This window comes from Pseudophryne corroboree, unplaced genomic scaffold (genome assembly GCF_028390025.1).
Source record: "Pseudophryne corroboree isolate aPseCor3 unplaced genomic scaffold, aPseCor3.hap2 scaffold_480, whole genome shotgun sequence".
NCBI classification, from domain to species: Eukaryota; Metazoa; Chordata; class Amphibia; order Anura; family Myobatrachidae; genus Pseudophryne; species Pseudophryne corroboree.
In genome coordinates, this window is record NW_026970092.1 from 291,394 (window position 1) to 308,064 (window position 16,671).

The 16,671-nt window shown below is 47.2% G+C and overlaps 12 non-coding genes and 3 pseudogenes across 12 annotated transcripts; 8 read left to right on the plus strand and 7 right to left on the minus strand.

Annotated features, from left to right (window-relative positions):
• Positions 1–2,763: 2,763 nt before the first annotated feature.
• Positions 2,764–2,926, minus strand: LOC135028652 (U1 spliceosomal RNA). The gene has a single exon (XR_010224901.1). It is a non-coding gene; the product is annotated as a U1 spliceosomal RNA (small nuclear RNA).
• Positions 2,927–3,078: 152 nt separating this feature from the next.
• LOC135028590 (U1 spliceosomal RNA) lies at positions 3,079–3,242 on the minus strand. The gene has a single exon (XR_010224848.1). It is a non-coding gene; the product is annotated as a U1 spliceosomal RNA (small nuclear RNA).
• Positions 3,243–3,917: 675 nt separating this feature from the next.
• LOC135028674 (U1 spliceosomal RNA) lies at positions 3,918–4,080 on the minus strand. Its single transcript, XR_010224922.1, has one exon. It is a non-coding gene; the product is annotated as a U1 spliceosomal RNA (small nuclear RNA).
• Positions 4,081–4,232: 152 nt separating this feature from the next.
• On the minus strand, positions 4,233–4,396 carry LOC135028770 (U1 spliceosomal RNA). The gene has a single exon (XR_010225002.1). It is a non-coding gene; the product is annotated as a U1 spliceosomal RNA (small nuclear RNA).
• A 674-nt stretch (positions 4,397–5,070) lies between these two features.
• On the minus strand, positions 5,071–5,233 carry LOC135028630 (U1 spliceosomal RNA). Its single transcript, XR_010224885.1, has one exon. It is a non-coding gene; the product is annotated as a U1 spliceosomal RNA (small nuclear RNA).
• Positions 5,234–5,385: 152 nt separating this feature from the next.
• On the minus strand, positions 5,386–5,549 carry LOC135028774 (U1 spliceosomal RNA). The gene has a single exon (XR_010225006.1). It is a non-coding gene; the product is annotated as a U1 spliceosomal RNA (small nuclear RNA).
• Positions 5,550–6,142: 593 nt separating this feature from the next.
• LOC135028720 (U1 spliceosomal RNA) lies at positions 6,143–6,270 on the minus strand (annotated as a pseudogene).
• Positions 6,271–6,414: 144 nt separating this feature from the next.
• LOC135028729 (U5 spliceosomal RNA) lies at positions 6,415–6,530 on the plus strand. The gene has a single exon (XR_010224962.1). It is a non-coding gene; the product is annotated as a U5 spliceosomal RNA (small nuclear RNA).
• Positions 6,531–6,812: 282 nt separating this feature from the next.
• LOC135028748 (U5 spliceosomal RNA) lies at positions 6,813–6,928 on the plus strand. Its single transcript, XR_010224981.1, has one exon. It is a non-coding gene; the product is annotated as a U5 spliceosomal RNA (small nuclear RNA).
• Positions 6,929–7,214: 286 nt separating this feature from the next.
• Positions 7,215–7,330, plus strand: LOC135028753 (U5 spliceosomal RNA). Its single transcript, XR_010224986.1, has one exon. It is a non-coding gene; the product is annotated as a U5 spliceosomal RNA (small nuclear RNA).
• A 6,747-nt stretch (positions 7,331–14,077) lies between these two features.
• LOC135028638 (U1 spliceosomal RNA) lies at positions 14,078–14,241 on the plus strand. Its single transcript, XR_010224892.1, has one exon. It is a non-coding gene; the product is annotated as a U1 spliceosomal RNA (small nuclear RNA).
• Positions 14,242–14,393: 152 nt separating this feature from the next.
• LOC135028640 (U1 spliceosomal RNA) lies at positions 14,394–14,535 on the plus strand (annotated as a pseudogene).
• Positions 14,536–15,227: 692 nt separating this feature from the next.
• On the plus strand, positions 15,228–15,391 carry LOC135028649 (U1 spliceosomal RNA). The gene has a single exon (XR_010224898.1). It is a non-coding gene; the product is annotated as a U1 spliceosomal RNA (small nuclear RNA).
• Positions 15,392–15,543: 152 nt separating this feature from the next.
• On the plus strand, positions 15,544–15,685 carry LOC135028641 (U1 spliceosomal RNA; annotated as a pseudogene).
• Positions 15,686–16,377: 692 nt separating this feature from the next.
• LOC135028732 (U1 spliceosomal RNA) lies at positions 16,378–16,541 on the plus strand. Its single transcript, XR_010224965.1, has one exon. It is a non-coding gene; the product is annotated as a U1 spliceosomal RNA (small nuclear RNA).
• The last annotated feature ends 130 nt before the right edge of the window (positions 16,542–16,671 follow it).

Here is a 16,671-nt window from a genome sequence, read left to right on the forward strand (position 1 = left end):
CTACTAGTATGAAGAAGATAGAAAAAAAAAAACCACCACAGGTAGGTAGGTATACAATTATGGACGAGCACTGACGACACAGAGATAGCCACAGCCGTGGACTACCGTACTGCGTCTGCTAATATAGAGATGATAAAGATTAAAAAAAATATATAACACTACTGCAGATAAATATTTATATAATATATGTATGACGGACCTGCTGGACACTGTCAGCAGAATGCGTTTATAGAATAAAAAAAAAACACCACAGGAGTGTTTAACTTTTTCAGGCAGACAATATACTGGTGGTCACACTGGCAGCAAAAGTGTGCACTGTACTCCTGCTATAACTGCTCCCCAGTCTCCCCCACAATTAAGCTGTGTGAGCAGTGAGCACTCAGCACAGTCAGATATACATAGATGATATATCATGCAGCACACTGAGGCTGAGCACAGATATGGTATGTGTATCGTTTTTTTTCAGGCAGAGAACGGATTATAAATAATAAAACTGGTGGTCACTATCAGCAAAACTCTGCACTACTGAGTACTCCTGACAAGTTCAACTGCTCCCCAAATTAGTAGTAAATCAAATGTCACTCGTCTCTATCTTCTAATCTAAACGGAGAGGACGCCAGCCACGTCCTCTCCCTATCAATCTCAATGCACGTGTGAAAATGGCGGCGACGCGCGGCTCCTTATATAGAATCCAAGTCTCGTGAGAATCCGACAGCGGGATGATGACGTTCGGGCGCGCTCGGGTTAACCGAGCAAGGCGGGAGGATCCGAGTCTGCTCGGACCCGTGCAAAAAAGGGTGAAGTTCGGGCGGGTTCGGATTCCGAGGAACCGAACCCGCTCATCTCTTATGGCCACCCAGCATGACGCCTCCCTTCTTGACCATGCTGTAATTGCAGTCGCACTGCAGTTCAGCGTGATCATAAAAAATGGTGTAGCCTCCTGCTGGTGCAGACTGTATGTGCGCGCAGGAAGCCGCCACCATTTTTGTGATCACAGCGGCTGAATGTGATGTCATACAGCCGCTGTGACCACGCCCCCTGTGTCTCCTCCATTGCAGACCCCATTTTGAAGCCTTGCCCCCGCACCGCTCCATCCCTGACTTGGAAATGGAGTGTTGCTGACCCCCCTCTCCCCCCCTGCCCCGATTGACAGGCAGAGGCGATCGCATTCTCTGCGGGGTGCCGCAGAAAATGCAGGCACATGCGTATGCTCTTAGCAATTTTTGCAGTTGGATCACTTATTGTGATTGCAATCCAACCTGAATCAGGCCCTATTACCTATCACAATGCGCTGCGGGCAGTACAAAATTGGTTTAATATAGGAGAAAAACCCCCAGACCTGTGCTCCTTAACTGTACCTGGTGGCTAGTGGAGCGGCTGCCCAGTAATCAGTGTCCACGCCAGTGCGCACACGGTCCACCCCCTACGGCCACGCTCCCCTTCATCAGCGGCCTCGTGATCCGGAAGGGCGGTGTGTGTGTGACTGACCTTAGGAAGAAACCGGAGCCTCCGCTGCAGTGACCCAGCAACCAGGGCACGGGAGTATACAGCGCCGCTGGGAGTGATGAAGCTGCAGTAAAGATGTCTATTAGACCTAGCCTGCTGCAGCCCTTGTAGATTCTCATAAAACAAGTTCTTCTTTTCTTGTCAAAATGAATAGCTAAGAATAGGCTGCCTGAGGCAGGCCCCTGTTAAGTGGCCTGCTACTGAAGGCACCAACTACAAACTGAGCTCCCTGTTCATGGAAGCGGAGTTATAGAGGAGGATGCACTGAGCATCTTGGGAACAGTCAAAAGCTTTGAGCCGGTTGGTGCCTCAGATCAAGATCCTACTCTACACCCCAATGTGAATCCTTGTGGAGTCCTGTGTACCCCACAGAAGAAATTAATGTGTCACACCCATTGGCAGCAACCTTAGAATAGCTGCTGATGGGCACAATTGAGAAAGGAAGGGGGGGGGGACATTTGAATCCAGCACATAGATGCAATTCAAATATGTAATTTGTACCTTCCTATTTTAAAATATAATGGATGAACTTCACCCTGTGAGAACAATCTTCATGATCAAGAGATCTCATATGCAAAATAAGTATGAGTTGGGATAGGGCTGGGGAGGGTGGCTGCTCGGCCCCTCCCCCGTCAAGTTAAGGAGATTCAACTGAGGAAGCACAAGGGAACTCTCGTCTGGGGACAACAACTGCAGGGAGACCACATCTTTTCAGATGAACATGGGAGGGCAGAAGGCTGCCTAATACTGAAGCACCATCAAATATCAAACCATATGCAACAACTAGTACAAGCATTCCTGGGGGAAGGTCTGCAGCAGACGGATTTGCATACGGTGATGTCATCCAAGCAGTGGGCCAAAGTTGGCTGGAACCCTCATTTGCATATGAAAAGAGAAAAGGGGCATGCAGGGCATGGCGGCCTTTTGCGGTGCTTGGATGACCCCTAGTTCGCATTAAACACCCCCACCCTCCTTTGGTGTTGGGCTCATGTTGGCTATGCCCCAGCCCCTGAAGCATTCAAGCTGATTTCTTGCAGCAGCTGGGCACTGTAACAGCTCCAGAGCTGCTCTGTAAGGCAACTAAAAGGGTGTGGGCCCTGCAGCACTACCTGTAGTTCGCATTGTGTGTTGGAAGGCACAAAGTAAGCAGACGGGAGAAGTCAGGATAGTGCGCAAGGGCATAGAAGGCAGTGGCTCCAGAAAAGAGAAGTGGAAACAGACAGCAAACTAGGCTGGAGAGAGACCTGAGACAAAGAGATCTGAATTATACGAGAGCCGACCAGGGGAAACACAAATTATGCAATCAAGTTTCCCACATTTGGGGAAATCGCAGGAGCAGCACACCCAGAGTGCAATGGGTGAGCCTTGCCCTGGGAGAAGCACCTTCATGATCATAGTATCTCACCTGGCAGGTAAGTAGGAGTTGGGCTAGAGCTGGGGAGGGTCACTGCTCGGGCACCCCCCTGTCAAGTGAAGGAGATCCAACTGAGGCAGCACAAGGGAACTCTCGAAAGAAGAACAAGGCTAGAGGAATATATGAGACAAAGAAATCTGACTTTTACCAGAGCTGACCAGAGGAAAACACAAACACAGTCCCCCACTACCACAAAAAATGCAGGCGAGTTTCCCACATTTGGGGAAATCACAGGGGTCAGCATACCCAGAATGCAATGAATGAACCTCACCCTGGGTGAACAATCTTCATGACCATGGTGTCTCCTATGCAAAATAAGTATGATTTGGGATAGGGCTGGGAGGGCCGCTGCTCAGGCACATCTCTGTCAAGTAAAGGAGATTCAACTGAGGCAGCACAAGGGAACTCTCATCTGGGGACAACAACTGCAGGGAGAACACATATTTTCAGATGAACATGGGAGGGCAGAAGGCTGCCTAAAACTGAAGCACCCCCAAACAACAAACCAAATGCAACAACTAGTGCAAGCATTCCTGGGGGAAGGCCTGCCGCAGATGGATTTGCATATGGTGATGTCATCCAAGCAGTGGGTCAAAGTTGGCTTCAACCCTCATCTGCATATGAAAAGAGAAAAGGGGCGTGCAGGGCATGGCGGCCTTTTGCGGTGCTTGGATGACCCCTAGTTCGCATTAAACACCCCCACCCACCTTTGGTGTGGGGCTCATGTTGGCCATGCCCCATCCCCTGAAGCATTCAAGCTGATTTCTTGCAGCAGCTGGGCACTGTAACAGCTCCAGAGCTGCTCTGTAAGGCAAGTAAAAGATTGTGTGGGCCCTGCAGCACTACCTGTAGTTTGCATTGTGCATTGGAAGGCACAAAGTAAGCAGACGGGAGGAGAAGTCAGGATAGTGCACAAGGGTATAGAAGGGAGGGGCTCAAGATAAAAGAAGTGGAAACAGACAGCAAACTAGGCTGGAGAAAGACCTGAGACAAAGAGATCTGAATTATACGAGAGCCGACCAGAGGAAACACAAATTATGCAGTCAAGTGTCCCACATTTGGGGAAATCGTAGGAGCAGCACACCCAGAGTGCAATGGGTGAGCCTTGCCCTGGGAGAAGCAACTTCCTGATCATAGTATCTCACCTGGCAGGTAAGTAGGAGTTGGGCTAGAGCTGGGGAGGGTCGCTGCTCGGGCACCCCCCTGTCAAGTGAAGGAGATCCAACTGAGGCAGCACAAAGAAACTCTCGAAAGAAGAACAAGGCTAGAGGAAGATCTGAGACAAAGAAATCTGACTTTTACCAGAGCTGACCAGAGGAAAGCACAAACACAGTCCCCCACTACCACAAATAATGCAGTCGAGTTTCCCACATTTGGGGAAATCACAGGGGTCAGCATACCCAGAATGCAATGAATGAACCTCACCCTGGGAGAACAATCTTCATGACCATGGTAACTCCTATGCAAAATAAGTATGATTTGGGATAGGGCTGGGGAGGGCCGCTGCTCAGGCACATCTCTGTCAAGTAAAGGAGATTCAACTGAGGCAGCACAAGGGAACTCTCATCTGGGTACAACAACTGCAGGGAGAACACATATTTTCAGATGAACATGGGAGGGCAGAAGGCTGCCTAATACTGAAGCATCCCCAAACAACAAACCAAATGCAACAACTAGTAAAAGCATTCCAGGGTGAAGGTCTGCAGAAGACGGATTTGCATACGGTGATGTCATCCAAGCAGTGGGCCAAAGTTGGCTGGAACCCTCATCTGCATATAAAAAGAGAAAAGGGTTATGCAGGGCATGGCGGCCTTTTGCGGCGCTTGGATGACCCCTAGTTTGCATTAAACACCTCCACCCTCCTTCGGTGTGGGGCTCATGTTGGCTATGCCCCAGCCCCTGAAGCATTCAAGCTGATTTCTTGCAGCAGCTGGGCACTGTAACAGCTCCAGAGCTGCTCTGTAAGGCAAGTAAAAGGGTGTGGGCCCTGCAGCACTACCTATAGTTCGCATTGTGCGTTGGAAGGCACAAAGTAAGCAGAAAGGAGGAGAAGTCAGGATAGTGCGCAAGGGCATAGAAGGGAGCGGCTCAAGAAAAGAGAAGTGGAAACAGACAGCAAACTAGGCTGGAGAGAGACCTGAGACAAAGAGATCTGAATTATACGAGAGCCGACCAGGGGAAACACAAATTATGCAGTCAAGTTTCCCACATTTGGGGAAATCGCAGGAGCAGCACACCCAGAGTGCAATGGGTGAGCCTTGCCCTGGGAGAAGCACCTTCATGATCATAGTATCTCACCTGGCAGGTAAGTAGGAGTTGGGCGAGAGCTGGGGAGGGTCGCTGCTCGGGTACTTCCCTGTAAAGTGAAGGAGATCCAACTGAGGCAGCACAAGGGAACTCTCGAAAGAAGAACAAGGCTAGAGGAAAATCTGAGATAAAGAAATCTGAGTTTTACCAGAGCTGACCAGAGGAAAGCACAAACACAGTCCCCCACTACCACAAATAATGCAGTTGAGTTTCCCACATTTGGGTAAATCACAGGGGTCAGCATACCCAAAATGCAATGAATGAACCTCACCCTGGGAGAACAATCTTCATGACCATGGTATCTCCTATGCAAAATAAGTATGATTTGGGATAGGGCTGGGGAGGGCCGCTGCTCATGCACATCTCTGTCAAGTAAAGGAGATTCAACTGAGGCAGCACAAGGGAACTCTCATCTGGGGACAACAACTGCAGGGAGAACACATTTTTTCAGATGAACATGGGAGGGCAGAAGGCTGCCTAATACTGAAGCACCCCCAAACAACAAACCAAATGCAACAACTAGTACAAGCATTCCTGGGGGAAGTTCTGCAGAAGACGGATTTGCATACGGTGATGTCATCCAAGCAGTGGGCCAAAGTTGGCTGGAACCCTCATCTGCATATGAAAAGAGAAAAGGGGTGTGCAGGGCATGGCGGCCTTTTGCGGCGCTTGGATGACCCTTAGTTCGCATTAAACACCCCCACCCTCCTTCGGTGTGGGGCTCATGTTGGCCATGCCCCATCCCCTGAAGCATTCAAGCTGATTTCTTGCAGAAGCTTGGCACTGTAACAGCTCCAGAGCTGCTCTGTAAGGCAAGTAAAAGGGTGTGGGCCCTGCAGCACTACCTGTAGTTTGCATTGTGCATTGGAAGGCACAAAGTAAGCAGACAGGAGGAGAAGTCAGGATAGTGCACAAGGGTATAAAAGCGAGTTTCCCACATTTGGGAAAATCACAGGGGTCAGCATACCCAGAATGCAATGAATGAACCTCACCCTGGGAGAACAATCTTCATGACCATGGTATCTCCTATGCAAAATAAGTATGATTTGGGATAGGGCTGGGGAGGGCCGCTGCTCAGGCACATCTCTGTCAAGTAAAGGAGATTCAACTGAGGCAGCACAAGGGAACTCTCATCTGGGGACAACAACTGCAGGGAGAACACATATTTTCAGATGAAAATCTTGGTCATGCTCTGGTTTCTCTTCAGAACGAACAAATCTTTCGCCTTTTACTAAAGATTTCCGTGGAGAGGAGCAAAACCGAGTTTTATCTCAATTTTTGCATGCCCCATATTATTGGGGTTTCTTTTATCAGTTTAAAGACAGAACGAGTGTGCTTTCTTGTTAGCTTTAATGTAAGCTCATTTGCATAGAAATGACAGTAAATGTTTGTTTCTTTTCAAACAGAACTTTCTTGACCATGCTACTTGCTTGAAAGATCTGGGAGCACATGGAATACAGTACAAACCATGCTTATAGCAAGGAGAAGCCAGGTGAGAAATCTGCTTTCTTTCAAGTTGGGCGCTCACTTTGATCTGAATGAGGACTGCTGGCACAGCATTTAGGCGACAGGTGGAATCTTGGTCATGCTCTGGTTTCTCTTCAGAACGAACAAATCTTTCGCCTTTTATTAAAGATTTCTGTGGAGAGGAGCAAAACTGAGTTTTATCTCAATTTTTGCATGCCCCATATTATTGGGGTTTCTTTTATCAGTTTAAAGACAGAACGAGTGTGCTTTCTTGTTAGCTTTAATGTAAGTTTATTTGCATAACAATGACTATAAATGTCTGTTTCTTTTCAAGCAGAACTTTCTTGACCATACTAATTGCTTGAAAGATCTGGGAGCACATGGAAAAGAGTACAAACCATGTTTATAGCAAGGGGAAGCCTGGTGAGAAATCTGCTTTCTTTCATTCAAATTGGGTGCTCACTTTGATCTGAATGAGAACTGCTGGCATGGCACTCAGGCGACAGGTGGAATCTTGGTCATGCTCTGGTTTCTCTTCAGAACTAACAAATATTTCGCCTTTTATTAAAGATTTCCGTGGAGAGGAGCAAAACTGAGTTTTATCTCAATTTTTGCATGCCCCATATTATTGGGGTTTCTTTTATCAGTTTAAAGACAGAACGAGTGTGCTTTCTTGTTAGCTTTAATGTAAGTTTATTTGCATAACAATGACAGTAAATGTTTGTTTCTTTTCAAACAGAACTTTCTTGACCATGCTACTTGCTTGAAAGATCTGGGAGCACATGGAAAACAGTACAAACCATGCAGTATCACAAGAGCCTTTATTTGATCTTTCATGAAGATAGAGCAGAATTGAGGACACGTCAACAATTTCTGCCGAAGGTGGTTCATCTTTCCACATGGTGCCTTTGGCCACTGACACCTTCGTTGAGTCAAAGTCTCTGGCTGTGGTCAGAACTTTGAAAATTTATGTCACCAGAACGGTTCAGATTAGGAAAACAGAGGCTCTGTTTGTCCTGTATGCTCCCATCAGGATTGGGTGTCCTGCTTCCATGTAGACCATTATGCGCTGGATCTGTGGTAAGATTCAGCATGCTCGTTCCACGGCAGGATTGCCGTTACTGAAGTAGGTGAAGACCCATTCTACTAGAAAGGTGGGTTCATCCTTGGCAGCTGGTCGGGGAGTCTCGGCATTGCAACTTTGCCGAGCAGCTATTTAGTAAACACTTTTGCTAAGTTTTACAAGTTTGATACCTTGGCTGATGATAACCTTAAGTTGGGTCATTCGGTGCTGCAGAGTCGTACGCACTCTCCCACCCGTTCAAGAGCTTTGGTATAACCCCATGGTTCTTAATGTGACCCCAGCATCCTCTAGGTCGTATGAGAAAATAGGATTTTAATACCTACCGGTAAATCCTTTTCTCTTAGTCTGTAGAGGATGCTGGGCACCCGTCCCAGTCCATACTGTGTCTGCAGTTATTACTTGTGGTTATACACATGTTGTGTTATGGTTCTGGTCAGCTTTTTGCTGCAATTGTTCATGCCGTTGGCTTGTGTTCTGTTGAATGCCACTTTCTGCGGCATGCTTAAGGTGTGAGCTGGTAAGATGCTCACCTTAGTTTAACAATAAATCCTTTCCTCGAAATGTCCGTCTCCCTGGGCACAGTTCCTATAACTGGAGTCTGGAGGAGGGGCATAGAGGGAGGAGCCAGTTCACACCCTTTGAAAGTCTTAAAGTGCCCATGTCTCTTGCGGATCCCGTCTATACCCCATGGTTCTTAATGTGACCCCAGCATCCTCTACGGACTAAGAGAAAAGAATGCCCTTGCGCACTATCCTGACTTCTCCTCCCGTCTGCTTACTTTGTGCCTTCCAACGCACAATGCGAACTACAGGTGGTGCTGCAGGGCCCACACCCTTTTACTTGCCTTACAGAACAGCTCTGGAGCTGTTACAGTGCCCAGCTGCTGCAAGAAATCAGCTTGAATGCTTCAGGGGATGGGGCATGGCCAACATGAGCCCCACACCAAAGGAGGGTGGGGGTGTTTAATGCGAACTAGGGGTCATCCAAGCACCGCAAAAGGCCGCCATGCCCTGCATGCCCCTTTTCTCTTTTCATATGCAGATGAGGGTTCCAGTCAACTTTGGCCCACTGCTTGGATAACATCACCGTATGCAAATCCGTCTGCTGCAGACCTTCCCCCAGGAATGCTTGTACTAGTTGTTGCATATGGTGCTTCAGTATTAGGCAGCCTTCCGCCCTCCCATGTTCATCTGAAAAGATGTGGTCTCCCTGCAGTTGTTGTCCCCAGACGAGAGTTCCCTTGTGCTTCCTCAGTTGAATCTCCTTAACTTGACGGGGGAGGGGCTGCCCGAGCAGCCACCCTCCCCAGCCCTATCCCAACTCATCCTTATTTTGCATATGAGATCTCTTGATCATGAAGATTGTTCTCACAGGGTGAGGTTCATCCATTATATTTTAAAATAGGAAGGTACAAATTACATATTTGAATTGCATCTATGTGCTGGATTCAAATGTCCCCCCCCCCTTCCTTTCTCAATTGTGCCCGTCAGCAGCTATTCTAAGGTTGCTGCCAATGGGTGTGACACATTAATTTCTTCTGTGGGGTACACTGGACTCCACAAGGATTCACATTGGGGTGTAGAGTAGGATCTTGATCTGAGGCACCAACCGGCTCAAAGCTTTTGACTGTTCCCAAGAAGCTCAGTGCATTCTCCTCTATAACCCCGCTTCCATGAACAGGGAGCTCAGTTTGTAGTTGGTGCCTTCAGTAGCAGGCCACTTAACAGGGGCCTGCCTCAGGCAGCCTATTCTTAGCTATTAATTTTGACAAGAAAAGAAGAACTTGTTTTATGAGAATCTACAAGGGCTGCAGCAGGCTAGGTCTAATAGACATCTTTACTGCAGCTTCATCACTCCCAGCGGCGCTGTATACTCCCGTGCCCTGGTTGCTGGGTCACTGCAGCGGAGGCTCCGGTTTCATCCTAAGGTCAGTCACACACACACCACCCTTCCGGATCACGAGGCCGCTGATGAAGGGGAGCGAGGCCGTAGGGGGTGGGCCGTGTGCGCACTGCGGTGGATACTGATTACTGGGCAGCCGCTCCACTAGCCACCAGGTACAGTTAAGGAGCACAGGTCTGGGGGTTTTTCTCCTATATTAACCCAATTTTGTACTGCCCGCAGCGCATTGTGATAGGTAATAGGGCCTGATTCAGGTTGGATTGCAATCACAATAAGCGATCCAACTGCAAAAATTGCTAAGAGCATACGCATGTGCCTGCATTTTCTGCGGCACCCCGCAGAGAATGTGATCGCCTCTGCCTGTCAATCGGGGCGGGGAAGGGGGGGAGAGGTGGGTCAGCAACACTCCATTTCCAAGTCAGAGATGGAGCGGTGCGGGGGCAAGGCTTCAAAATGGGGTCTGCAACAGAGGAGACACAGGAGGCATGGTCACAGCGGCTGTATGACATCACATTCAGCCGCTGTGATCACAAAAATGGTGGCGGCTTCCTGCGCGCACATACAGTCTGCCCCAGCAGGAGCCTACACCATTTTTTATGATCACGCTGAACTGCAGTGCGACTGCAATTACAGCATGGTCAAGAAGGGAGGCGTCATGCTGGGTGGCCATGCCCTGTCACTGTGCAGGAGCCAGCACCGCTCACACACTAGTCCCCGGGTGCAGCCCCCAACCCCCGGGACACCCGGAGCAACAAAATGTAGATTCAGGCCACCAGGCCACGCCCCTACCTATGAAACCATGCCTCCTTTTTACCATTGCGCTGCTTATCTGCGCGCACTGCATTACAATCTCCCTCGCCACCTCTCTGGGTGTCACCAGTGATAGTGACACCTCTGCCATGCTTGTAGCAGCTGGTCCTAAGATCTACGCCTCAAACCCTGAGTGTTTGCCCTTGTGACTTGTTGATCATCATAGCGAAGCAGATGCTTACAGAAAACTGCAGGGGCTTAGATTGAAAATAAAAAAATTGATGGGTATAAGGTAGAGAGGAGCGGGTTCGGTTCTCCGAGAACCGAATTCCCCACAAACTCCACGTGGTTTACACTGGTCCAAGGCAGGCTCGGTTGTTCCCGCCTGACTCGGAAAACCTGAACAAGGGAAAATGTCATCATCCCGCTGTCGGATTCTCGCGAGATTCGGATTCCATATAAAGAGCTGCGCGTTGCTGCCATTTTTACTCGTGCATTGAAGAGAGAGCGGAGAGGACGTGGCTATGTTCTCTCAGTGGAAATCTCAATATCAGTGCTCAGTATCAGTGGTTACTTATTGCTGCTCAGTAATACTAGTAGTGTGTCTCTCCTGCTCAGTGTCAGTTCTCAGTAGTATCCTCATCAGTGCTCAGTATCACTGCTCATTGTCTTGTGCTGCATTGTGGTGCTCAGCATACTACAGTACATTACTAATAGTCCAGTGCTGCATCTTGCTGCTCAGTGTCAGTTCTAGTATCCTCATCAGTGCTCACTATCACTGCTCATTGCATTGTGGTGTTCTGTATACTACAATAACATAGTAATATAGTAACATAGTTTTTGAGGTTGAATAGAGGCAAATTGCCCATCGTGTTCAACCTGTTTTAAGTTGTGATGATTCTACATACTTGCTGAATAATGTTTTATGACTAGTTAGCTACTATAACTCATGTTACCCCCGGATTAACCATGTTGATATTTTAAGTATTATAACCTTGGATAGCTTTTTCATTCAGAAATGTATCCATTCCTTTTTTAAATCCAATTACAGAGTCCGCCATTACCACCTTCCCTGGCAGGGAATTCCACATCCTGATTGCCCTAACAGTGAAGAATCCTTTCCTCCATTGCGTTCTGAACTTTCCTCCAGTCGCAGCGAGTGACCACGTGTTCTTTTAATAAATAATTCCTCTGATAACTCTTTGTTATGTATCTTTACATATTTGAAGATATTAATAATATCTCCTCTTAGGCACCTCTTTTCTAGTGTATAAATATTCAGCCTAGTAAGTCTTTCCTTATAGTCAAGTACTTTTAGGCCTTTAATCAATTTAGTCTTCAGGATCTCTTACACTTCCATGAGCAGCAGAGTAGTGCAATGGAAGCATGCTGGGCCCATACCCCAGAGGTCGATTGATCGAAACTATCCTCTGCTATGTGCATTTTTTTTTTTATAATTAAAGTAATCAAAAACTGGGATTGATATTTTGGCTCTTTTATTTTTACTTAAAGTACAATAACTTTTATCATTTTAATTTGTTTTAATAGTATATTGACAGCATTGTTTTCTTTAAAAAATCCACTTAATTTTCTTTACCCTATTACTGAAATGGTAATTGACAAAAACAAACTACATTGTCACCAGAAGAGCAATGCAAAATGTACAAGTGATATATGAAAATCATCTTCCATCTTGAATTTCAATGATGCATTGGGACAACAATTTGTGAGAAACATCTTCACCCATAAAGAAAGATTTTCTTAATTCCTTACCTGTGTGCTGATTAGATATCACCTTGTTTTCACATTAAACAGACTTCCCCATGAGGAAGCAGCAATGATGCAGTGACGTTTCCTGGTGTCAACCTGTATTATTTCAGTAGACATTGAAATGAGGATGCATCTTTGATGCCTTTCCAATGAAGCAAGTTTAATTCAGTAATAGGTGAAAAACCATTCCTACAAAGGTGTTAATCAGAGACTTGGCTTTGTGGACACTTTTCAGAGAGCAAATTTGTTAGCATAAACATAAAATCAGAAAATGAAGAGCTGTTTAATCACTCAATTGTACTTTTCTGCCAGCATAATTTTTTTTCTCTGCAACCCACTGCTAAATTGTGCTTCCTAGCTGTTTTTTTATAAAATCACTTAATCAAATCTAACTCTGATTACATCAGAGAAGGCCAGGTACCCTACACCATAAGGGGGGTTTTTGAAATTTTGACTTGTCTACTTAAAGATCACCAAAATCTGATTACAAGGTCAATTACATCCCTGGGTGGGATTGAACCACCAACCTTTTGGTTAATAGCCAAACATGCTAACCGATTGCGCCACAGAGACACCTTGCAAAAGTCAATACTGACAAAGGCTAATAAGCATTCATCTAGAACGTTTCCTAGAAAAACTTTAAAAAGTCAATAATCTGGAGAATTTTTGTAAGAAACACATTGGTACTTTCCCATGATGAGTGAGTGCTTCAGGATTTCTTGCACTTACATGGGCTATTAACCAAAAGGTTGGTGGTTCTATCCCACCCAGGGATGTAATTGACCTTGTCAACAGATTTTGGTGATCTTTAAGAAGACAAGTCAAAATTTCATACCCCCTCTTATGGTGTAGGGTACCTGGCCTTCTCTGACGTAATCAGAGTTAGATTTAATTAAGTGATTTTATAAAAAACAGCTAGGAAGCACAATTTAGCAGTGGGTTGCAGAGAAAAAAATAACATTTTAAACCTACCGGTAATTTTTTTTTCTCGTAGTCCGTAGAGGATGATGGGGACTCCGTAAGGACCATGGGGGATAGACGGGCTCCGCAGCAGACATGGGCACTTTAAAAAAGACTTTTGATCTGGGTGTGCACTGGCTCCTCCCTCTATGCCCCTCCTCCATACCTCAGTTAGAGAAACTGTGCCCAGAGGAGACGGACAGTACGAGGAAAGGATTTTTGTTAATCCAAGGTCAAGATTCATACCAGCCACACCAATCACACCGTATAACTTGTGATATACTACCCAGTTAACAGTATGAAAACAACATAGCATCAGTCCAAGACCGATGAAAACTAACATATAACCCTTATGTAAGCAATAACTATATACAAGTCTTGCAGAAGTAGACCGCACTTGGGACGGGCACCCAGCATCCTCTACGGACTACGAGAAAAAGATTTACCGGTAGGTTTAAAATCTTATTTTCTCTTACGTCCTAGAGGATGCTGGGGACTCCGTAAGGACCATGGGGATTATACCAAAGCTCCCAAACGGGCAGGAGAGTGCGGATGACTCTGCAGCACTGATTGAGCAAACAGGAGGTCCTCCTCAGCCAGGGTATCAAACTTATAGAACTTTGCAAAGGTGTTTGAACCAACTTTGACCCACTGCATGGATGACATCACCATATGCAAATCCATCTGCGGCAGGCCTTCCCCCAGGAATGCTTGAACTAGTTGTTGCATTTGGTTTGTTGTTTGGGGGTGCTTCAGTATTAGGCAGCCTTCTGCCCTCCCATGTTCATCTGAAAATATGTGTTCTCCCTGCAGTTGTTGTCCCCAGATGAGAGTTCCCTTGTGCTGCCTCAGTTGAATCTCCTTTACTTGACAGAGATGTGCCTGAGCAGCGGCCCTCCCCAGCCCTATCCCAAATCATACTTATTTTGCATAGGAGATACCATGGTCATGAAGATTGTTCTCCCAGGGTTAGGTTCATTCATTGCATTCTGGGTATGCTGACCCCTGTGATTTCCCCAAATGTGGGAAACTCAACTGCATTATTTGTGGTAGTGGGGGACTGTGTTTGTGCTTTCCTCTGGTCAGCTCTGGTAAAAGTCAGATTTCTTTGTCTCAGATCTTCCTCTAGCCTTGTTCTTCTTTCGAGAGTTCCCTTGTGCTGCCTCAGTTGGATCTCCTTCACTTGACAGGGGGGTGCCCGAGCAGCGACCCTCCCCAGCTCTAGCCCAACTCCTACTTACCTGCCAGGTGAGATACTATGATCATGAAGATGCTTCTCCCAGGGCAAGGCTCACCCATTGCACTCTGGGTGTGCTGCCCCTGCGATTTCCCCAAATGTGGGAAACTTGACTGCATAATTTGTGTTTCCCCTGGTCGGCTCTCATATAATTCAGATCTCTTTGTCTCAGGTCTCTCTCCAGCCTAGTTTGCTGTCTGTTTCCACTTCTTTTTTCTTGAGCCCCTCCCTTCTATACCCTTGTGCACTATCCTGACTTCTCCCGTCTGCTTACTTTGTGCCTTCCAACGCACAATGCAAACTACAGGTAGTGCTGCAGGGCCCACACCCTTTTACTTGCTTTACAGAGCAGCTCTGGAGCTGTTACAGTGCCCAGCTGCTGCAAGAAATCAGCTTGAATGCTTCAGGGGCTGGGGCATAGCCAACATGAGCCCCACACCGAAGGAGGGTGGAGGTGTTTAATGCGAACTAGGGGTCATCCAAGCGCCGCAAAAGGCCGCCATGCCCTGCACACCCCTTTATTCTTTTCATATGCAGACGAGGGTTGAAGCCAACTTTGACCCACTGCTTGGATGACATCACCATATTCAAATCCATCTGCTGCAGGCCTTCCCCCAGGAATGCTTGCACTAGTTGTTGCATTTGGTTTGTTATTTGGGGGTGCTTCAGTATTAGGCAGCCTTCTGCCCTCCCATGTTCATCTGAAAATATGTGTTCTCCCTGCAGTTGTTGTCCCCAGATGAGAGTTCCCTTGTGCTGCCTCAGTTGAATCTCCTTTACTTGACAGAGATGTGCCTGAGCAGCGGCCCTCCCCAGCCCTATCCCAAATCATACTTATTTTGCATAGGAGATACCATGGTCATGAAGATTGTTCTCCCAGGGTTAGGTTCATTCATTGCATTCTGGGTATGCTGACCCCTGTGATTTCCCCAAATGTGGGAAACTCAACTGCATTATTTGTGGTAGTGGGGGACTGTGTTTGTGCTTTCCTCTGGTCAGCTCTGGTAAAAGTCAGATTTCTTTGTCTCAGATCTTCCTCTAGCCTTGTTCTTCTTTCGAGAGTTCCCTTGTGCTGCCTCAGTTGGATCTCCTTCACTTGACAGGGGGGTGCCCGAGCAGCGACCCTCCCCAGCTCTAGCCCAACTCCTACTTACCTGCCAGGTGAGATACTATGATCATGAAGATGCTTCTCCCAGGGCAAGGCTCACCCATTGCACTCTGGGTGTGCTGCCCCTGCGATTTCCCCAAATGTGGGAAACTTGACTGCATAATTTGTGTTTCCCCTGGTCGGCTCTCATATAATTCAGATCTCTTTGTCTCAGGTCTCTCTCCAGCCTAGTTTGCTGTCTGTTTCCACTTCTTTTTTCTTGAGCCCCTCCCTTCTATACCCTTGTGCACTATCCTGACTTCTCCCGTCTGCTTACTTTGTGCCTTCCAACGCACAATGCAAACTACAGGTAGTGCTGCAGGGCCCACACCCTTTTACTTGCTTTACAGAGCAGCTCTGGAGCTGTTACAGTGCCCAGCTGCTGCAAGAAATCAGCTTAAATGCTTCAGGGGCTGGGGCATAGCCAACATGAGCCCCACACCGAAGGAGGGTAGAGGTGTTTAATGCGAACTAGGGGTCATCCAAGCGCCGCAAAAGGGCGCCATGCCCTGCACACCCCTTTTTTCTTTTCATATGCAGACGAGGGTTGAAGCCAACTTTGACCCACTGCTTGGATGACATCACCATATGCAAATCCATCTGCTGCAGGCCTTCCCCCAGGAATGCTTGCACTAGTAGTTGCATTTGGTTTGTTGTTTGGGGGTGCTTCAGTTTTAGGCAGCCTTCTGCCCTCCCATGTTCATCTGAAAATATGTGTTCTCCCTGCAGTTGTTGTCCCCAGATGAGAGTTCCCTTGTGCTGCCTCAGTTGAATCTCCTTTACTTGACAGAGATGTGCCTGAGCAGCGGCCCTCCCCAGCCCTATCCCAAATCATACTTATTTTGCATAGGATATACCATGGTCATGAAGATTGTTATCCCAGGGTTAGGTTCATTCATTGCATTCTGGGTATGCTGACCCCTGTGATTTCCCCAAATGTGGGAAACTCAACTGCATTATTTGTGGTAGTGGGGGACTGTGTTTGTGCTTTCCTCTGGTCAGCTCTGGTAAAAGTCAGATTTCTTTGTCTCAGATCTTCCTCTAGCCTTGTTCTTCTTTCGAGAGTTCCCTTGTGCTGCCTCAGTTGGATCTCCTTCACTTGACAGGGGGGTGCCCGAGCAGCGACC